Source organism: Pseudochaenichthys georgianus, chromosome 5 (assembly GCF_902827115.2).
Source record: "Pseudochaenichthys georgianus chromosome 5, fPseGeo1.2, whole genome shotgun sequence".
Taxonomy (NCBI): Eukaryota; Metazoa; Chordata; class Actinopteri; order Perciformes; family Channichthyidae; genus Pseudochaenichthys; species Pseudochaenichthys georgianus.
In genome coordinates, this window is record NC_047507.1 from 21,132,597 (window position 1) to 21,156,696 (window position 24,100).

The following is a 24,100-nucleotide window of genomic DNA, read 5'->3' on the forward strand; positions in this document are numbered from 1 at the left end:
ATTTCTACTTTATTATTCAGGTATTATTCCAAAAACCTTTGGGATATGTCTCCCACGGGGCCCTTAAGACAACTTCCTGATACCATCAATCTGAGGATCTTAAGTGTGAGTCTGAATGTTGTCAACATAGGGTGTTTCTTTTTTCTTTTTAAAATAATAATACTGTAGAATCTACCAGTAGGGTATTTGGTTATTTAATATGCAGGAAACCTTAATGCTATCCCCAGTCAATCTTGGAAACTTTTTTGTACTTATTATGTGTTCTACTGTTAATTTGTAGGTATGTATTAGTACTAGTATGTATGTTGTATATTTCAATTAAATTGTTTATGCATATGAGGAGATATGGGATTCCAAAAATGGGATGGCCACACAAAGTGCATTCGGGGTTCATTTCTGAAGGATCACGGGACTGTTATTCTTCCACATACATTGTCGCATGAGCCTGTCACGAATCCTTCAGGTGCCATAGTTACAGTGATTTGACGAGGCTATACCCAGCAGCTGGAAAAGGGATGACATTTGAACAATAGTTAAACATTTGATGAGTTTAAAGCAAAGCTGCCAGATGTGGAAATTCCCTTGGTAGTGGCTTCAGTGTTCAGCTGTTAATTGAGTTTAATCCAATGTGGGATCTGTTCTGTGTGGAATTAACAGCTGATGTGAATTGATATAACAAGATTAATCTTATCTGATTTCACTTAAAGTTACCTTGTTGGTGTAACTTGTAAAATAAACCTAATCATTTAAGAGGTTTACATGGCTTCAAACAATAGGAGTTTAGAGCAATGCCATGGGCTCTGGAAGGCTGTATGGTACAGTTGTGTTTTGAGCTAAATGTGAACACCTAAATGCTAGCATGATCACAGTAACAATGGTAACATGTTGCTGTTTAGCATGTATAATGTAGCATGTTCATAATCTAAACTCAGCTGTCAGTAGGACACATTGCCTGGGGATCATGAATGTCTGCATAAGAATTAGGTGCCAATCGATTCACTAGATGTTGAGATATTCTACTGGATACCTAATATATTGAACCTGTTGATGGCCATAGAGGAACACTTACAGGGTTGCAAAAGGCATTGGGATTCACCCTTTGGGGACTATAGTCTAGCTCAAATCCATATTTGTTGTCATATTTCATTTTGGACCAATGTGGAGAATTGACCGACAGACATTATTACCATTTATGAGCCATGTCACTTGCATGGCTAACATTATATATTGTGATAGTGATGATGAGCTGCAACAAATGGCAGATTCAAGCCATTGAACCAAACCTTTATCCAGAACGTGCATTGCTCCTTTGGGCCTCAATGTTTCTCCTCCCTCCTGGAATGGCTAGGCTGCTCCTTCAGGGAAATCCTCCCGCAGAGAGAAATAATGCTCAGGACTTATCTCGTGTGTGTGTGTGTGTGTGTGTGTGTGTGTGTGTGTGTGTGTGTGTGTGTGTGTGTGTGTGTGTGTGTGTGTGTGTGTGTGTGTGTGTGTGTGTGTGTGTGTGTGTGTGTGTGTGTGTGTGTGTGTGTGTGTGTGTGTGTGTGTGTGTGTGTGTGTGTGTGTGTGTGTGTGTCAGTGGCGGCGCTAGGGGGTGGCTACTTGGGCTCAAGCCCCGGATGTTTTCTGAAAAGCCCCGGATGTTTCACTTAAAAAAACGTCTTGGAAGTAATGTGCAGTACCGGAGTCCACCAGAGAGGCAGCCGCTGCGGGACATTAGCCTGTGTACTGCGTATCCTGCCCTGAAGGTAGGCCAGGGGTGCCCAACCTTTTTTGAACCGAGAGCTACTTTTAAAGTTGCCAGTCTGCCGAGATCTACCAGTCCAAATAGAGAGGCGTAGCCATTACTGACTGCCAGGTAAATACACACTACTTGTATAAAACTGACCTTTAATACTCCATAAAATACTGCAGATCCTTTATTTTACCTCTTTCTAATCTACACACATACAAGTATTTAACTGAAGTTACACAACAGTGTTGTTGATACAGAGTTGGAGTTTATTCACACGTCACATACTACAGTGGGTAATGTTTTCTAGAAACATTGAACAGTGCTGCCACATATGACACAGGAAAAAAAGAAAAGACTGAACCCTTTCTTTGTCATTATATAAAAATAGTGTTGCTACAAAAGTATAAATGAGGCTTACTAGTAATAAGACAACTCAGATCTGAAGCTACACAGGAATCTGCTGCCAAAGTGCAATAAAAAAGACAAAATTAATAGAATCAAACCCTTTTTTTGTTGCATTTTAGTCGAGTATAAAAAGAAATGCCTTTTAAAATAGGATGCAAGCAACACTAGTTTCTTAACCTGAATTGATAATAGACTATAATCAATTTAAGTTTGCATTCTTATACCATTGTGTACAACAATTATAATGAATAAGTTCAAACAAATTAAAACTTACAGCTGATTAATAACGGTATCTAACTTGAGTTTTTATTATATCAAAAACCTGTTAAAATGCTACTGTTATTTGAACTGTCCCCATAAAGCGCGTCGGCAGCCTCCAGGAAAGCTTCTTTCACAACTTCGCCGTCTTTGAAAGACTTCATGTGTTTCGCAAGAACGTGACTGACACGATAAGATGCTATGGTCACAGCCTTGCTCTTGTTGTTGGGCCTGGTGGAAATGGACTGCTGTGCATTTAGCTGTCCTTTCAGGCCCCTCCCCTTTTGGAGCGTAGGGCAGAATTACGGCCCGTCTACACTACAGCGTCGACAGCGTCGAAAGCTCCAAGCTGCTCCAATCTGCCCATTCACTTTCAATGGGGTGACGTCACGTAGCCGCGCTTTTTCACCGAACTGAATTGTGGGTAGCAGAGCGAGGCGTCTCAGGCGTGGCAGAGACAGTGGGGGAAACTGGTAGGTTTTCGCTTGTTTGGGGAGTTTATATATATATATTGCTCGCATAAAATCCCCGGGGGTTTTTGCTTTGTATGTCGGGGGCGGGAGATTCATGTGATTGGTTGTTGGCCGTGTTGCTTGAATAAAATCCCCAAGCTCCAGACACGCCCAGCTCCAAGCTATTTTTGGAGCTGTAGTGTGGACGCTCCGTTAGGATGGAATTCCGTCTCGTAGCGTTTGAGCACTGTTTTGAAATGCCACTCCTAAATTACCCTTCTTCGATAAAGCCACGCTCGCATTGCAGATGAGACAGATGGACTTTGATTTGGAATAGATACAAAAATTATCATCCTCCCACTCGGAGTGAAAATGATATATTTTGGGCTTTTTTACTTCTGCCATAATTGCGGTCTTGTGTGTGTGCAGACTGTAGGCTTGTTTGAGACAAGCAAGACCTGCGCAGACCTGGGCAGTTGCGATCAACGTCTTGCTAGTGCGTTGCATGATGGTTAGTCATTTTGTCCGACTTGCTCTGGAGGCCCGCTCACATGAGACTTTGAAATATCGCGGGACAAAGACGCCCGCAGCCTTGAGAGCGAGACGAGGCGAGTTGGCACAGTTGCTCTCCACGAGCTGCGGAAGCGAAATGCTTGATGGGAAACGGCTCGCTGGTATCTCGAACTGAGCGCTCATTGGTGGTTTTTACCACGTGCTGCTGATGAAACTCTCCAATTGGCTGGCAAAAGTTTGTTGTTGTTTTGTGTCAGTTTTACGTCGCCACATCCATTCCCATTTTTCATCATTGTTCCACAATGTTTATCATCATGAAATTAATATCTATATATTTTATACTATACTGCTTACCGTTTTCATACTTTATATATCTTAGCATATTCATACACACTGTTCATACTGCTCACAGGCTGCTAGTGTATATCTAGTGTATTCATACCCCACTGTTTATTCATCATTCAATTCATTCTATATGTTATTCTGTAGATTGTGTACATTACTTTCCACTTCGCTGCTTGTTGCACCTGGTTAGAAGCTAAACTGCATTTCGTTGTCTCAGTACCTGTAATATGTGCAATAACAATAAAGTTTATCTTTAAGTTAAACCAAATCATTAAAATAAAATCTGTTGTAATGTAATTATTTGGTTTAACCTTATTTATTGAATACATCATTTAAAATGGCAAGATTAAATCAAATTACATCCATGTTGTACACATCATAAAGCTTAAAGTGGCAGCTAAAGAATTAACACAGCAGCAGGTCTGTTCAATTCATGCTCATGAAGCTTCATGTGTGCGGATCTGAAGGGACTGATCGTTTGTAGCCTGTCCACCTATCAGTTTTGCAAACATTAAGAGGGAGGAGCATTTCTAATTATGGAACCCAGTCACTGGTGTGGTTCCTCATCATGACTGAATTAACAAACCTATATAAAGCAATAGTGATCACCTTTGTCTACAGTGGGTAAAATGGAATTTGTGGTGCTTACACTGCGTGATGGACAGGGAGACATCACTGTAAGAGTCTCACAAGACATTTCCCAAAGACTACAAAATGGTGAGTAAACAACTAAATTGCATTCCAACAATCTGGATATGATTTTAAATTATGTAAATTATTTTTCAGATAACAGTTTAGCAGCTGCACTTATGCAGCAAGCAAGGGCTGCAACAAATGCACAAGGTAATCTATCATTTAAATCAAAAATGGTATTGTCTTTTAATGCAAATCAAACAAATGACATATTCATGTTTATTGTAAACAAATATTTAATTTTCTCTCAATCACAGTCCCTTTAGATCATGTCATTCTCCATACAATACATGTGGGATTTCTATTGCATCCACTTCATCTGCAACGAAAAACGCCAACGCAATTTCCGCCATTGCAAACCCAGCCAGTCAAGCCGACTCCGAGTCCGAGCTGTCCGACTTAAGACGAGCATTTTGACACCTCCCCCGGCTGCGATCGGCTACTCTCGTCTACTTTCGAGGTGAGCCGCAATGTGTCTCAAACAAGCCTTGGCTGAAATCGAATAGTCCATTTAGCTTAGGAACCTTCTTAAAGGAGTGAAATGACCCGGAAGTCCCTCAGTGGCAGCCATGATAAGTGCCGTTCGAATTCTCTAGAATGATGAGAATGATAGGAAAGGAGGTTTCAAACTTCCTTTATAACCTCCTTTAGCTTAGGAACCACTGGACCTCCCTAACCAACACACTCTCACTCCCTAAGCGTCCAATAGCGACGTTTGGTCAGTGTCCGTGGCATCCAATTGTGATGCTCCTAGGCTCCTTCAGCGTCATAAAGGGACGCAAATAGCTTTCAACTGATTGCAATGTATTCCCATCTGCGTCGGGATTTGACGCTCATGGAAGCACGGCATTCGTTTATGTCGGCTGCCCTTAAAGGTAATGTGAGCGTCCATTCCCAGGAGTAAAGGATGGCAGAAGACACTACACTACCCAGAATCCCCAGCTATCGTTTGGACTACACCATGTGCTCTTGACAAACCCCGTGATAGTCCTCAAGCTCTGTGATTGGAGAGTGTGCTCCGAGGGTTAAGCAGATTCTCGAACAGCACTTGAAATGGGATGGAACCACGGCAGACTGTCCAAAACTGGATTTGAACGGGTCCACCGCGTCCCCCCTCCCCCACCCCGTCCCCAGAACTACACATGCTGGCTATTCTGTTTCGCAACATGTTCTCTATGGCACGTCTCTACTGGGAGTTGTAGTTTTAAAATACGTTTTCGTATTTCCCATAATAAGAAGTTGCCAGTATTAAACTGTGTACATCCCTGGAGGTTTAGGGGACAGGAAACACTCACATTTAAAACATATAATTAATAAATGGGTGAAAATTGCTTGTGCCCAATATTGGCAGTATTAATATATATACCCACACGCCAGCTAAGGTCAGAAGAGCTTTATTTAACAGCTGGTCTTATGTGTGTGACCCCTGTGATAACATTACATTACATTAATTGATAAGCCTGAAACATGCACTTGTCAAGGTTCAGAGGCACATTTTGCAAATATGGCAGTAGCCATCGATCAGCTTAAGATAAGATATACTTTATTGATCCCAAGTTGGAACATTTGCGTTACATCAGCATGTGTAACAGTTAAATATGCAGTTGTGTTTATTTGAAAATCATTTAGTATAATCACATACATTCTGTGTTTTATATTCAACAATTCTGTGTTCTTTATTTATTGATTGTTCAATACCTGACAAGGCCGGAGATGAAATATCTACATACATCTTATAAGAGTAATACATTATGTATAATATCAGTTAAAATAAGTGCTTCAACATAGTTAACATTGCTGGAGGTATGCACAAATATTGATAGATGTCTTGTAATACACTATTGAGGAACCTGCAACCCAAGTTTTTCATTCAGTGCAGAACTACACCACAGTTGTGCAGACCAATATGTCAATAAACCTTAGAAAATCTTGAAATCTTGAACGGGATGTGCAAAATAGTCATTACATACAGTCTTTAATTAACAATTAGTAGAGAATAACGAGTAATGAATATACTTTATAGGGATCGTATTAATATCTAATAATAAAAATATTGAAATTCAATAACATGCTTTAACCACCAGGTGTCCCTTGATATCAGCTGTGCACCTTTATGGTGTAAATACAGCCTATCTACCAATTGGATCAAATATAAAAGTGAGCCGAATTAGTGTTGATACTGCAAGGAGACGTATTGTGTGAAAAGAAATGTAAGATGTTGTTTAATGGCTGATATATTTATGATCCACGTCACGTTTTCAGTTCCTCATGTTTGTCTTCTCATCAGGGCTCTATAAATACAGAACTACGGCAGATATGTAATATGTAATGCAGCCGAACCGTGTATTACAATGCCGTTATGTGATGACTTTCAAAGAGAAAAGCAAGCACACTCGGAATAAGGTATTATTATTATTATTTTGGTCTGTTTCCGGTATTTGTTAATGACGATGTGCTCTGAGATGTGAGACTGGAATTGCACAGGGGGGAAATAACGTAGGCTATCTTTAGATGCGGATTTTGTTAAACTAATATGTTTAGGCTGTGGACCAACACTATACATTGACGGGGAAGGGGGTAGCAATAAAGATAACACCATGAAACAGTTACACAATATAACAGAAATAATATCGATAGCAGCGTCCCTAGCAACCACCTTGGTAACAATGAAAACGTCGCGATTTCCTGAAGTAATCTTCGTAATAACTAGCAAACTAAAGATCATGTACATCCACTGCACACATAATCTGAAATAACAACTCATATTTCTTGCATCAAATGACATCAAAACGAATTTTAATGGCCAAACTGACTTTAAAATAGGCATTTTACACCCAGAATAAAACGAATTTCGGCCATGTTTTCTTTTTCTGCAGGGAGAAATTTGAAGATCACGTGACATAGACGCCAGCCATCGGAATGAATGGTGAAAAAAACGGGGTTTGTCAAACAGAGCACATGGTGTAGGCCAAACGATAGCTGGGGATTCTGGGTAGTGTAGTGTCTTCTGCCATCCTTTACTCAGAAAACATATTTGTTTCTCCGAATCGAAGGGGAAAAATACAAAAGCATTGCACACAATTTAAACCAATCAATGTTGTGTAATTAACAAGGATAATCTGGTGTTTTTTAGTCGATGAGTAGTGCAGATATCACTGTAAAATCAATCGACAGTAAGAGGAGTACTTACTTCCGGGTGTAAAATTCTCCGTTATCCAATGGGAATGGATGCTCACATTGCCTTTAAGGGCAGCCGGCATAAACGAATGCCGTGCTTCCATGAGCGTCAAATCCCGACGCAGATGGGAATACATTGCAATCAGTTGAAAGCTATTTGCGTCCCTTTATGACGCTGAAGGAGACTAGGAGCGTCAAAATTGGACGCCACGGACACTGACCAAACGTCGCTATTGGACGCTTAGGGAGTGAGAGTGTGTTGCCCTAACCGACAGGAGAAGCGAAAATGCTGCCCCGCAATGCCTTGCAGCCGCAGCATTTGCCATCACTCAACAGTCGGCCGTCCTGTTGACAGGCTGCAGTCGGATAGTTTAAAAATTAAGTTCTAACCCTATCGTCTATTCCTTGACCTCTGAGTGAAACGTCACGGGGTTAAGGGATAGTGGATAGGAGAATTCAAAAGGATTTAGGAGAAGAGACTGCGGTACTTTAGAGAATCCGAATGCACTTTCACTATCCGACGTGTTTATGATGCGCCAGCGGACGTCATTGTGTGCGTCTGCTGCTGTGGGGAAACTATGGAAACCACAGTTTTCTATACAGCGGACTACAACATGGATGTTTAATAAGAACGAGGGACTACTGTAAACTCATCTAGAGACTCTGCACCGTGCTCTGATGCTGCTGCTTTGCTTTATGAACGTGGACAACAGAGAAACATATTCTTCATGACCAAAGTTGGAATTGAAATAAAAAAGGAAAGTGAAACTTATGCTCGTCACCCTCTCCCTCCGGTCCGCATTAATACAAATGATCCCAATACGTATGATTGTATGAACTAAAGATCTTAAAATCAATACAGATGTATTTATTATAAACGTTAGTCCTTAACATCTATCACTGTGTATATCACCATTCAAACATCTTTTAAAAGTTGAACAAACTCCACACAGCTCAGTAAAGACTGAAATGTTGACTTTATTTGATAATTTCAGTGAAAACTAACGTTCATATTTCTCTTTTTGATTATAATACTGATGAACGTTCAAAACAAAGCACTTTGGCAACTTACCACCTATGTTTTAAAATGCGTAATAAGCACCGTAACTTTCATGATATCATTTCTCGGTCATAATCGGTTGTTTCCGTGAACGACCGACTGTTGAGTGACGGCAAATGCTGCGGCTGCAAGGCATTGTGGGGCAGCATTTTCGCTTCTCCTGTCGGTTAGGGAGGTCCAGTGGTTCCTAAGCTAAAGGAGGTTATAAAGGAAGTTTGAAACCTCCTTTCCTATCATTCTAGAGAATTCGAACGGCACTTATCATGGCTGCCACTGAGGGACTTCCGGGTCATTTCACTCCTTTAGGAAGGTTCCTAAGCTAAATGGACTATTCGACTTCAGCCGGAGAACGTCAGCGAAATAGTGCCCACTTCCCACCAGCTACGCCCCCACATATGGGGTCACGCCGGCCAATCACAAAGCTTTGGTGCGTTCAAGTGCATTATTCTGGCACGGGAAGATTATGTTATAGGACATTAACGATAAAACAGAATATTGTTGTTCTATTTTTAGACACATCTCGCGATCGACTGGGAATCTCGCTGCGATCGACTGGTTGGGCACCCCTGCTATAGGCTACAGTTATGGATATTAGAAAGTTATTGTCATTGAAGCAGGCGCCGCAAGCTGCAGCAGCAGCAGTATCAGCAGCTGACAACAATGTCATCACCAGCAGTCAAGAAATGGATGATGTTTCAGGTTTGTTAATCTAATGGTGATATCTGCACTCTGGCTGACTGAGTAAGAAGTGAAAAAGAGTGATGTAACGTTAATGTTATAGCTAGTAAACATGGAGTAACTACACTAAGTATACCCTTATATGTTAGTATGTATACAGAACATGACTAAAAATTATCCTAAGATGTAACGTTAACCCTTCATACCTCAGTCTACTTTTAAGACATTAAAATAACGTATTCCAATTTTTATTTTGTTTTCACGAATTTTGTTATTGTTGTTATGCCGGCTCTCGTTTCAGTACACATAACAACGGAACTGACAGACAACCCTCTGAATCAGACTCCGATTGGCTGTGACTGCATCCACTCAGAGTGTCCGATTCAGAAACGTGACTCTTACACTCTTTACGTCACAAACAAAGATGGTGGATGAGAATAGATCTATAAAACGATAAGCAATGCGCCAGAATCAAGGTGAGACTATCCGCATCCTTTAAAACTCTACGCACATTCATTTCACCTTAATAATTAAATGACTATTTGAGTGAGTTAAGGCATTAGTTTGCTTCATTAAAGGGTGTTAATGAATAAGTGTTCTCCAGTGCCTTTTGTCCGCTTTAAGGTATTATTAAGGTAGGGTTAATGTTGCTCTCAAAGTGCACCAGATTGATGCTTTCAACTTCAATATTTAAAAAAAAAAATTCACGGGGGAGCATGCCCCCGGACCTCCCAAGAGGAGGCGACGACCCCCCCTAAAGGATGTTCGGTCCACCCCCCTCTTATAAAAAATAGCACTGTACCCCTGCTCCCCCCCCCCCCAACAACTCCTGGGCTAAGCCCTGGATCTCCTATAATCCTAAATCTGCCACTTGTGTGTGTGTGTGTGTGTGTGTGTGTGTGTGTGTGTGTGTGTGTGTGTGTGTGTGTGTGTGTGTGTGTGTGTGTGTGTGTGTGTGTGTGTGTGTGTGTGTGTGTGTGTGTGTGTGTGTGTGTGTGTAAAAGAGGCAATGGATGGGCAGGTGGCCCAAGTATGTGTTTATGTGTGGAGGAGAGTGAACTTCTTCTGTAAAAACGTTGTCAGATGATTGAAGTCTGAAGAGAATAACAAACATCATCCTCCTGGTTTGACAGATGTCTCCTCTTGATAAATGCTTTAGAAACTCCCAGATTACTCTAGTTTATCACGTCATTATGTCAGATTTAAACTTGCTGACAATATGCTGCTTTCTTTTTTATTGATTTGTCTCATTGCCTGCTGGTGTTGACGTGAAAATAAAAACTTCTTCAAAATGAAATAAAACAATGTTTTCCATAGTGATGCTCTCAGTAAACTCAAACGGATGCATTACATTGGATCCTAGAGAAAAGGTCCTTCAGGAAAAACAAAACAGCTATGAGCTTCTTTAAATAAAAAAAGGTCCATGTCCAACCTTACTGACCATTGATGATGAGCATGTTGTTAAAGTGGCCTGTGGGTGTATTTTTATCATAGTGATATCATGATGAAACTTGATATAGTCTAAGATTTTGGATATATCAATATTGCATAAGTGTTGTCTTTTCTTTTGTTTAAAGGCTGCATACACGTAAAGTCATGTAATTTTCTTAATAGGTACATCTTGCTAGTACCGGGTTGGACCCCCTTTTGCCCTCAGAACTGCCTTGGTTCTTGGTGGCATAGACTCAACAAGGTGCTGGAAACATTCCTTCGAGATTTTGGTCCATATTAACATGATCGCATCACGCAGTTGCATTATCTGTGATGCGAATCTCTCGTTCCACCACATCCAAACTGTGCTCTATAGGATTTGGATCTGGTGACTATGAAGGCCATTTGAGTTAACTCATTGTCATGTTAAAGAAACCAGTTTCAGATGATTTGAGCTTTGTGACATGAGAAGATGGGTACACTGTGGTTATTAAGGGATGGACATGGAACAATACTCAGGTAGGCTGTGGCGTTTACGCAATGCTCAATTGGTACTAAGGGGCCCAAAGTATGCCAATATAATATCCAACACCACCACCAGCCTAAATTTCCCTTTTTCTGACCATTCTCTGTAACCCTTAGAGACGGTTGTGCAGGAAAATCCAAGTAGGTCAGCAGTTTCTGAAATACTCAAACAAGCCCGTCTGGCACTAACAACCATATCACGTTCAAAGTCACTTAAATCACCTTTCTTCCCCATTCTGATGCTCTGTTTGAACTTCACCAGGCCGTCTTGACCATGTCTACATGCCTAAATGCACAGTTGTCATCTGATTGGTATATCACATAATTTGCGTTACCAAGCAGATGAACCGTTATACCTGATAAGGTGGGCAGTGATATTGCCCAGCCCTAACATATAGCCGAACCAACATAGATTGAAACCAATGTTGATAACATTGAATAAAATTGAACAATTTCATTAATATTGACATTTTTTATATGGATCTGATTATTCTCAGCCTTCTTATTTACCAAATGTGTTGATAAATAACCAAGGGGATTACAGCATGGTGTACTTTAGAGAAGGATGGGGAGCTGGAGAGTATCCAGAATTTGAAGGATAAATATGATCTGGATAAACATGACTTCAACAGGTACTTACAAATAAGGGACTACTACAAAAAGCTAATTAAAAGAGACCCCTCTGCTGAAGTGAATGGTGTGATTCAAATCATAACTAATTCATACAAAGAAACCAAAATCAGAATCATAACTGCTCTATACAAAGTATTGTCCACAAATAAACATTCAACTAAATATATGAAAGAGAAATGGGAATTTAACACAACCATTTCAGATGATGATTGGCAAAACATGTGGAAGATACATACTGGGGATGCTGTGGCTCAGTGGAATAGTGCGCTGAACTTTGAATCAGGGGATAGCAAGTTCAAACCCCACTGCAGTCAGCATGTCGTTGTGTCCCTGGGCAAGACACTTCACCCCAAATTTCTCCTGTGGGGATTGCCCACAGTATTGAATGTATTTAAGTCGCTTTGGATAAAAGCATCTAACAAGTGACATGTAATGTAATACACCAATCATCCACCAATTCATGGATATAGAGGGAATACTCATGGAAAAATGTGATCAGATTGTTTATCACACCTAAGGTTCAGAAATACAAATCCTCTGTGCTGGAGAGAATGTGGAGAATCAGAGGCCAACCATGTACATATATTTTGGAGATGCCAAAAAATATTTAAGTTCTGGGAATCGATAGATACTGAGTTATGAGGTTCCTATGGACTACACCACATGGGCTATCTGGGCCAATTGTACAGGGGAAAATGTCCACTACATAGATAGATATCTTGTAAAAATGCTGTTGATAGCTGGCAAGAAAGCCATAACAAAAAAATGGTGACGGGTGGAGCCTCCTACTATGGAACAGTGGATGCGGATCGTGGAGGAGATTCATATAATGGAAAAAATGACATATCGACTGAGACTGCAAGAAACACAATATGAAGAGAAATGGGAGAAATGGTCAATGTTTAAGATTCAAACCAGCGACAAGGAATACTGAACTGAACTGAACTGTTCTGTCAAATGAGAATGTGACTCCGACTCCATTTTTATTTTAATTTTATATTATCTCTGTATTTGTATCTATAGCTGTATTGCATTGTTTATTTTGTTTGAGTTGTTATGTACGTGCACAGCTGTTGTTGTAATAAAATGTCTAAAATGTCAACAAAAAATGGGTTGATAAATACAAACCCCTAACTATTGAGAAGACATGTCATTTTTCTTTAACACCCACAAACCAACACATCCTCAAACTGACTCATCATGCCTGAAGTCCCAGAGGCACCATGTCAAGTGTTGTTAGTGTTAGCTGATGTTCACGCATGGCTATGAGTCCCCTCCACACTCGATTCAGAAGGCATTAATAAACCTTTGCCAAACTGCCTATGGTCTAGCAGTACATAAAGGCATCACGTGACTGTAACCATCGTTCAGGTAATTGCATAACCACATAATTTCCACAGCACGGCTATTTGTAGCTATTGAGTGGGCCATGTTGCTTTGGATAATAACACAGTGACTTTCATCTCTTCCCCAAATGATGAATGCACAGAAGATTGGCCTTAATTTAGTTTGATTGCAACATCATCCAGCAGGGCTCAGCAAAAAAAAATGAATGGGTTTAGTGGTCTGTGATAAGATCTTTTCTTCCCGTTTCTCCTAATTATATAAATGACGTGGGCTGTGGGGCTATGGAGGAAGGATAGGATGCTACAAGTACCTCCACAAATAAATGATTTTTCCTCAATGAATGTTAATAGGAATATTGGCGGTAGGTCTGCCAGTCCACAGCTTTGATCCAAATTGAAATAACTAATAAACCTTTGGATGGATTGAAATAAAAATTGCACAGACTTTATACTCCCAAGAGATGAATTGTAATACCGTTGCCTTCAAGCGCCATATTGAGATACAATTTCAGTTTGTCTGGTATTTAGTTTTTTAGACAATTACGACATACCTCAACCTCAGATGTAGCCTCCTTTTGTGTTTAGAAATATTTAATAAATGTTCGCAAGCATGGCAGTATTGTGATTGTATATTGTTGTTGTATACATATTTATGTATTTGTGTATATAATTGGAATATTATTAGCATACATAAGTATTTCATGTTTCCCCCATTTCAATGTAGATAGCCTTTTGTACTTAAAAGGTTCATAGTTCTCTGACTTTATTATGTGTAAGCTAAAATACATTCATTGCTATATTTAATTATTTATTTAGCATCTCTGCCATCTCTACTTGCATTGCAGACCTGCTACACCCAGTTTCTATGGTTACGCCTTGCTGTGCACCGCTCTTGGCAGTCAGAAAGTCCTCTGGAGCACTACCAATCACCTTAAAGCTGACAGGTAAGGCAAGGTGAGACTGGTACACATGCACAGTTTAAAGAAGAAAGAACAGGGGGAGTATACAGAATACAAAATGTGTGTCTCCAGAACCAGTTACAGATGTATTTGCTCTTCACCCTCTCCTCATTAGTTGACAGTGCCTAAATTAGCATACCAACACATTTTCATGGGGAATAGGAACATCCAGAGGACTATATACTCTTGGAATGAAGCCCGGATTAAAGCACACTTAGAGCCTCTCTTTGAACTATAGCATACATCTGTTGAGCTGCTCTGCTGACCTCCAGGACGCACCAGTCACTTTCTCAGCATCTCTGGCCCTTTCCTCGATGGGTAGCCATTCCCCACTGGGTTAACCTCAGAGCAGATGCTGCGCTTATATGTCCCCAAGGTGAAATGTCCTTAGTTTTCCACAAGGTCAGGTTTACTGCCACAGCTTCAAAGGAAATGGTGGTTGCTGGGTCATTCTGGGGTGAGATGACAGTATGGTATTTGTGGGAGAAAGTGCAGGATGTATCAGCAATCATTGACGTAAAAAGATAAGGCACGTTTTAAAAAAGTAGATGTATTATTTGTGTGTTTGTGTGCAGATTGAGTAATTCATGCCATATAAATGAGTCATTTTCTTATGGAAAATTTGATTGGCTCTATCTGCCCACCTATGAATACATTGAATACAAGTTCACAGGATTAGGGGACCTGTTCGTATTTTACTGCAGGTGTGTGTCATCCTCTCGTGATTGTGGGCTAGAAGAGAGAGCAAAGAGATCCCGAGCGTATACAGTGACATCAAAACGCGCTCCCGCTCATGACCTAGAAATGGAGCGTGCGTATCCTTTGTGCGTAAGCAAACAGTGAGCTTTTGTGGCACATGGTTCAGGCAGCTGTTAACGTTGTTGACGTTGATGCTTGCCAAAAATATAAATTACATCGATTTTTCAAGAGAGCCCGGGTACGTTTTTTTTCGGGAGACACTCGAGTAGATGAAATAAATGCTAGTGTGTGGTCTCCTCGCGATCACTAAATGTCTCATAATGCGCGCTCAAGCACGACGATAAACCTGTCTACAAGAAATGCACACGACCCCCTTCACCGTGTGAAAAATAACATGTTAAGAGTAGCGGGCACGAGCCTTTCAACGACCGACGATATCAACGCAGCTTGGGTCATCATTTTCAAAGGATTTAAACGGGCGCATGCCAAATAGTAGGGCTCTCGTGACCCTGTGCGCTGGCTTCGCAACAGCACACGCACAACAATCATTTGATTGGGGAGTCGTTGTGCGTGCGGTAGGCGGAACCTGGGCACTCTTCACATCCCACTTTTAAGAAGATTACGAGGACAATTGTAGTGGGAAACACATTACATTTACGCAGTTTGGAGGGAAGGTGGACGGACGTAGCGGGACAGAGGCAGGACGAAACGCCACGGGAGGAGGCAGACCCATTAGCGAGCAGAGGATAGATCTGTGTGGAGATATTTGGAGTTGGAGGAGGACACTGGCACTTCACTGGTAAGGCACTGAATGCTGCTCGTTGACGAGTATAGCACCCACAATGTCTGCAACTTATCAATGAGCATGTTTTTCACATAGACAGGGACCTTAAAATAAAGAACATTAGGAAAAAACGTTCCTTCGTGCAGCATCAGCCTGCTTGCTTAGTCCGACTGTGACATTTAGCCTACACGGGAGTAAAAGTAAGGTCAAGATAACGTTGTTTGGGGTTGTTTCATTCAGGCAATGTCCTTCGTCGTCAGATAACCATCCATAGAGAGATGCAATATTACTAAGCTCGCCGCACTTGATCTTCATTTGTCTTTTGAGATTCCCTTTGCACTCCAAATACCTCCTTTGTAAGTTATTTCTTCATTCGGGCTTATCCTAGAATCAGCTGGAATAATGATACACAACTAAATATGTTCACTCTGCCCAGAGTGCATCCTCTGATTTGAACAGTCATTCCCTCTCACTGCCATGACCCAGTAGTAGCAGTGATCAAATGTGTGTTTCAAATGACCACTAGGCTTTGTAATTTGAACAGGTGTATATGTAAGGCACTCAATACTATAATGACAGCATGAGGCGTCGTGTGCCCGCATTGCATTGCACTTCACTTTTGGATTGTCTCTCGCGTTTTTAAGGATGTGCCTGGCTGAAGCATTCACAGCTGGCTCACACCACGTCACAGCTAGGCTACAGGTGCTATCAAGTCTGAAGGATAAAATCAGGCTTTTGGTAGGATATGTCCAACTATGCAAAAGAGGCGCTCAAATTAAATACATCTGCTTTGTGCACAACATGCCATAGACTGGATAAAACTCCTAACAGCGGCATGCTTTCTGGAGACACTTTCAGTCAGCAAGGTCCAGTTATTAACTCCTCCACGATGAGTCACCTCAAGGGCTTGTGAGCAGCAGGTGAGACAATGGCAGACTTGACGGTTTGGAGCTGGTGAGAGCTCGTGTCAAGCCCACATGGCCTCTTTCGTTATAATTGAGTGACACACCTCTCTGTTCATCGCTGGCCTGTGTGCTGCCTCTCTCCCAACTCCATCCCAGAACGAAATCACAGTGTAACAGACTTATCCAGCCTCAGTTTTGAGGCGTGCTGAGTATTTGATCTGCTGTGAGATTAACGCCTGCATTTGTGTGTTTCAGACTGTATCCTTGCACACGTGTATGAGAGGGAAACAAATACATGTTTTTGATCAGGCACATGCCTACACAGCTGTTATTTGAGTGGAGAATGAAAGGTGTTGTTTCACAAATGTCATCTTATGGCAGGTTGATAACAAAATGTATCGATTGACAATAAATTAGTAGTGAGTACTTTGCAACAAAGGTCATAGCCATCATTCACATTTACTATAGTGGTTCATGGCCAGCAGAGAATAAGCAAATATCTTCCTTAGTTGTTTCTTCTCTTTAAATCTGCAGTTAGTGGATGAGAAATGTTCATGACTCCTTCTGCTGACTCCCTTTTATCCACCATTAGATGTGACACAGACAGAGATACTCAGTAAGTTCCTATTTGATTTGATCAAAGCCCTATTTCTATTTTAGATAGCCTGTAGCAGTATCATCACCCCTTGCTGCTAAATACCAATACACTATGGGCAATATGTGCAATATATACATGCCGTTAATAACTGTGTAATATATACCTGGCTGCTAAATCCTTAGAACTGTTACAAGGTGTGTATTTTGTATTTTGTAAATTGTGTAACTTGCTGCTGTTAAATACCAACCACCTGTGCAATATGTGCTAGATGTGCAATATGCCGTTAATAACTGTGTAATATTTACCTGGCTGCTAAATCCTAAGAACTGTTATGGGATGTGTATTTTTTTTAAATTATGTAACTCTTTATTTTTTATTATATTTAGTTATTATATCATAATTTAGTACTTTTTTTTTAAATGCATCTCACATATTTAACATATGTAACATTAAGCTGTCAGTGGCTCTTTTCCCTGCTGTAACTACAAATGTCCCCTCCGTGGGACTAATAAAGGTATTCTGATTCTGATTCTGTATTGATTTACATCTGTAGGAATGAAAAGAAAACATGAAGGGATTGTTCAGCCATGGAGTTCAATGTAGTTCAATCAATCAATCAATCAATCAATCAATCAATCAATCAATCAATCAATCAATCAATCAATCAATCAATCAATCAATCAATGTGTATTTGTATAGCCCAATATCACAAATGTTACATTTGTCTCAGTGGTCTTCACAGTTTGTACAGAATATCAGTATGACAATACGACACCCTCTGTCCTTAGACCCTCACATCGTACAAGGAAAAACTTCCGAAGAAAACCCACAGTTTAAAGGGGAAAATGGGAGAAACCTCAGGGAGAGCAACAGAGGAGGGATCCCTCTCCCAGGACGGACAGACGTGCAATAGATGCCGTGTGTAAATTGAAAAGATAATACATTTGCAACATAGGTAGTCCAAATGTTTGGAAATGCATGTGTGTATAATAGGAAGATGAATCCACAAGGATATCCATCCAGGACCGATGATCCAGGACCACAGCCACAACTCAAGATCCAGGGCTCGCGATGCAGGACACAGGACTGCAGGATCATCCATGACTCCGGATCCCAGCGTATATAGACACCAAAAAGAAAGAAATTTGGAGAAGCTGGGTTAATCGGAACATGAGAGTACACAGGTATAGACAGAGAGAAGAAAGAAGTAAGATGTCCCCCGACAAACTAAGCCTATATCAGCAAAACTAGGGGCTGAATCTAATCAGCCCTAACCATAAGCTTTATCAAAAAGGAAGGTCTTAAGCGCACTCTTAAAAACGGATAGGTTGTCTGCCGCCCGAACACAAACTGGAAGCTGATTCCACAAATGTGGAGCTTGATAAGAAAAGGCTCTGGCTCCCATTGTACTTTTAGAGACTCAAGGAACAACCAACAACCCTGCATTCTTGGAACGCAATGCCCTAGTAGGACAGTAGGGTATAATGAGTTCTTTAAGGTAAGATGGCGCCTGCCCATTAAGGGCTTTGTAGGCGAAAAGAAGAATTTTAAATTCTATCCTGTGTTCTATAGGGAGCCAGTGTAAGGCAGCCAGAACAGGAGTAATGTGGTCCCTTTGCCTAACTCTGGTTAGTACACGAGCTGCAGCATTTTTGAATCATTGAGTTCACTGTGAGAAGAAAGGAACACCCTGCTGTGACTTTGTTGATTGTATTAATCTATGAAAGGTCATGATTTTTCTGTCTGGAGTTGAGGTTTCAAAAGGGATTTAATAAAAGCAAACTGAAGAAATTCCTTAACCCTCTCCTCTCACTGGCTACAAAAAGCAGTAGTTGTAGTTGTATTGGCACAGTAAAGCGGATGGATTAGAAAGTCTAGGCCTACAGTAAGGTAAATCTATCCTTTTGGCTCAAGTCATTTCACAGTATTACTACATTTTGAAGAAGAATTGTAGTCCGGATTAGGTCACACCACTTAGAGCTCATCTGACCATTGGCATATACGTAGGCATATACGTAGAAAAGGATTTTACCCTCAACACTTTGCTCAATCTACTGCTGATAACTGGACAGCAGAGTCTTACATCAACGTCTTACAGAAACAACTGTTTCATGTAATTGAAACTGCATAATGGCCAAAACAATTTAGAAATGGATCCTCAGTGTCCATGTCTATGAGATGTGAGCAGTTTAAATGAATAGTAATTGTTTAGCTTGATTGATTGATCAGCCACAATACTTAACAACAGTGAACCACTTTTATAGGGCATTTCTTTATCATTTCTTCTCCTCATAAGGAAGTCAGAGTAAAGGGTTGGTTGGTGTGAGTCTGTCTTGGTTCTTGTTGGTCTCGATTTATTTGCCAAAGACACTTCAGTAGGACAGAAAGTGTTAAGTCTTACCATTGGGTCAAATTAAACTGCCCAAAAGCTGAAAACAATCTTCTGAGTCTCAGCTATACTTGTATTTTTGCTCATTATCCATCGTTGGCTTATTGTACTCAGCACCTAGTTCTATAAGGGATTTGATGCTTAAGCCTTACATTGATCTGCTTACAGTCGTTGCCCGCTCTGATTGGAATTTGGACGTCCGTGGTGCTGCGGCATGTGACAGAGTCAGCAGTGCAACATCCAGCAGGGTGGTCAAACACTGCGTGAGTTGTACTACCAGCTCAATGAATGCATTCGCCCCCATGATGTACTCTCTTTCTTTTGCTCTCCTCCCATGTGATCAGGAGGAAACAGGAGTGAGCCGAGTGGCAGATGCCAGGAGAGATGGTACTTTGTTTGAGGGCGCATGATTGAGGGAAGACAGAGCTGGCTTTGAAAAGTGTGGTGTTGACAGAGGACGTCTGAATGAAAGGCTGGTTAGCTGAGTGCATCCTGCTGTATTGTTTCTAACCAATACACAACTGGCATACGCTTTCCTCAATGAGGTGATGTCCTTGACTGTGCCACTGCTGAGCTTTATGTTTGGTCCTCCTTAGTCAATCTGCCTGTGAAGCCACAGTGCGAACAAAATCACAGCTGACCATCTGAGGAAGAAAAAAGTAATTTGCTTGTATATCAATTCAACATTGCCTGGTTAAACAGGCGGATCTGCAATAATTAGTCGATTTATTGATCAAAATAAAATGACATTTCTTGAATATTCATTGATTTTTTTCAAATCAGCATATGCTACTTTTATAGGTCTTGCATTATGGTTTATTTAATATTTGTTGTTTTTACTGTTAGTTGGACAAACCAAGACATTTCATCACCTCACCACTTGTGCCATAAAATAATGTGAGTTTCTGATGTTCAAGGGACCGATCAATGAACCCATGAATTGAGAAAAATTCATTGATACAGATACAAAATAACTGTTGATTAAAGCTCTATAAACTGGCTCTTTCTAAAGCTAGAAGAAGTACAGAAACAGTCCCCATTTCATAGTTTGTTGAGACTAGTGAAAAATATATATATATTTTTGGTGTATATGTATTGTCACATTTGTATAAAAAAGAAAGGAAATAATATTTAAAACCATATATAAATACATGATAATTTACGTATAGAAAATTCTATTGTCCACTGTTCTTTAAAGATACCTCAACAGTAGATCTAAGGGAAGTGTTTTATCTGTTAAATAGGAGTTTTTCAACTCCTACCAAAATATTTAGTAAACATTAGCTACATTAGCTACATTAGTATATCCGTTCAGCTGCTAAGATTTTCCAAATTAAACTGATTTGGTATTGTCATCCAGCAACTGGTTGGCAGGCAAAACACAGTAGTCTGCTGGCGAGCTTTTAACACTTTTAAAATGCTTGCACACACCTGCAGTATGCAGCAACATTGTGATAACTTATTCATATACAGTATATTCATATCGCTAAACTAAAAACATCTTGTTTTAAAGAAGTACATCTTTACTATTTTGTTTACCCTGACTTGCAGTCTTATTCATCTGGCAGTGAGTTTACTTGCCTTTGCTTTCAGGGCTGTATTTGGCAGCTGTCTGATGAGAACTGGGCACATTTGATTTGCCATAACCCTGTCAGCATTGTGTTACTATTCAGGCCAGTTCTTACCAGCCTTACTGTACCACCCAGATACAATGAATGGGGTGCATGTGTTGAAACATGTTCTCTTTTTCTTAGAAAACAAAAAAGCATTTGATCCCAGTCATTTACTGCTTTGGCAATAAGCTTTAATTTAATCACATGACTACATTACATTACATTACATTACATTGCATTTAGCTGACACTTTTATCCAAAGCGACTTACAATAAGTACATTCGACCAGGAAGACACAACCTTGAAGAAAACAGAATCATATAAGTACATCAGGTTTCATAGAGCCAAACATTTCAAGTGCTACTCAACTGGCTATAGATAAGCCAGTCCTTTATTAGTATATAAGTGCTCTGTTAGCAGTTCTTTGTTAATAATTCTATCGCTCGAGGTGGAGTCGAAAGAGATGAGTTTTCAGTCTGCGCCGGAAGGTGTGTAAGCTTTCTGCATCAATGTCATCACTTTTTTTATACATTTGTATAAATGTATCAATACCTAACATTGAATATGCACCATCTTGGGTATCATTTCCCCCCCAATTCCCAATAGTTCCTTCTGCAAACAATGTGAACACAACATCACTTTGTCATTTTGCAATGAGTACTGCCCAAAATGTAAGCACCACACTATCTGGCATCTTGTAATAAAAAACGTTTTAGTGCACTGTATGTGACAAAAGGTGCTTGTTAACTTGTTTATTTGCAGTTTTGCACAGCATAGTGTTTGTACAGAGGAGATGATGGCAGCTCGTCAGCCAGAGAGCTGCAGGGCTGAGATCACTTTCCAGTCAAGTGAATCATTTGTTCTACATTCACATGTTGTTGAAACAGATGTGGGACTATACAGAATCTGCATAACCTATCATTTATTTTGAAGCAGCTGATCACCTCAAGAGCAACATGGCATAAACACCCTCGCTGTAAACTGTTTTTTTGTGATATGTTGAAAGATATCCCCTTTCTTGCCTTTTCAATCTTGATTGGGGTTTTCTCATTCTGTTTAGACACACTTTACTGCTTTTTGATTTTCTTTTAGATGCCATACCCAACTTAAGTTTACAGGGATTTCATTTGACTGCTTTCAGTGCATAATTATAGCTGCCTTCTGCACCTGGAACAGTGTATGTGTTATACAATGCCTCAAACATGCACAGCAGGATGGAGCTGCAGATTGATTGTCATCTCAAGCTAATGCAGATTTTGCTGTATTGTATAACCTTCACACAATTTGCAAGAAGCAGTTAAAAAAAAAATATCTCCAAAAGATTGCACTGGAAACTGAAATATATAAGAAACTACGTAAACGTATAAATACATGCAGAAATAAACGGCAGTAAAAATATATAAACCCTGTATTTGACTATTTAATAGCACAAAACAAAAAGACAACTTTCACTTGGCTAATGCTCTGAATGCAATGTTTTATTGATAAGGCTCAGCTCCTAATTAATGAACATAAGTCCAGCCCATACAGTCTACTTGTTCTTACGTGTTACCTGTCCCCCTTTGTCTTGTCTTACAGGATATTACTTTTGTCCCCAAGCACATCCCAGGCTGTTTGTATCATAATCTGTCCTGTCTGCACTCTTTAAAAGAAGTCTCAGGACTTGTATGTGGGGTTACATTGCTCCTCTACTGTCCCTTCCTGCTGTCGGTGGGGTTTCCAGAGTCAGAGTTGAGCCAAAGTGACGGAAAGTGTTGTTGGATTCTATAAATAAATCACAATTTTAGTGAGTCACCAGGCTGGTGCTCCTATGCAGGGTTGTCACAAGACACTACATTACATTGCATTTAGCTGACGCTTTTATCCAAAGCGACTTACAATAAGTACATTCGACCAGGAAGACACAACCTTTAAGAAAACAGAATCATATAAATACATCAGGTTTCATAGAGCCAAACATTTCAAGTGCTACTCAACTGGCTATAGATAAGCCAGTCCTTTATTAGTATATAAGTGCTCTGTTAGCAGTTCTTAGTTAGTAATTCTATCGCTCAAGGTGGAGTCGAAAGAGATGAGTTTTCAGTCTGCACTGGAAGATGTGCAGGCTTTCTGCTGTCCTGATGTCAATGGGGAGCTCATTCCACCATTTTGGAGCCAGGATAGCAAACCCACGTGTTTTTGCTGATGGCAACTTGGGTCCCCCTTGCAGCGTGGGTGCAGCGAGTCGTTTGGCTGATGCAGAGCGTAGTGCACGCGCTGGGGTGTACAGTTTAACCATGTCTTGGATGTAGGAAGGGCCAGATCCATTCGCAGCATGGTAAGCAAGTACCAGTGTCTTGAAGTGGATTCTAGCCGGAAGCCAGTGAAGGGAGCGGAGGAGCGGAGTGGTGTGGGAAAATTTAGGAGGGTTGAAGACCAGACGAGCCGCTGCATTCTGGATGAGCTGCAGAGATCGGATGGCACATGCAGGTAGACCAGCCAGGAGGGAGTTGCAGTAGTCAAGTCGTGAGATGACGAGAGCCTGGACGAGAACCTGCGTGGCTTTCTGGGTCAGCTGGGGACGTATCTTCCTGATGTTGTAAAGCGTGTATCTGCAGTAACGGGTTGTAGCAGCGATGTTTGCAGTGAAGGACAGGTTGTTATCTAGGATCACACCCAGATTCCTTGCAGTCTGAGTCGGGGAAACAACAGAGGTGCCGATGTTGATTGTCAGGTCAAGAGTGGGACAATCTTTTCCCGGAAGGAAAAGCAGTTCAGTCTTGTCAAGGTTGAGCTTGAGGTGATGAGCAGACATCCACTGAGAGATGTCAGCTAGACAAGCAGAGATGCGTGCGACGACTTGGGTCTCTGAGCGGGGAAAGGAAAGAATTAATTGGGTGTCGTCAGCGTAGCAGTGGTATGA

General features: G+C 40.7%; 1 protein-coding gene across 2 annotated transcripts in view; it reads left to right on the plus strand.

Annotated features, from left to right (window-relative positions):
* Positions 1-15,172: 15,172 nt before the first annotated feature.
* Positions 15,173-24,100, plus strand: part of LOC117447118 (sodium-coupled neutral amino acid transporter 3-like) — a 42,249-nt gene continuing 33,321 nt past the window's right edge. Inside the window, exon 1 of one of the 2 annotated variants that reach the window (XM_034083741.2) lies at positions 15,173-15,708. The gene's annotated coding sequence lies outside the window, so the exon portion shown is untranslated. The remainder of the gene's footprint in view (positions 15,709-24,100) is intronic. The other variant, XM_034083742.2, reaches the window with a different exon arrangement.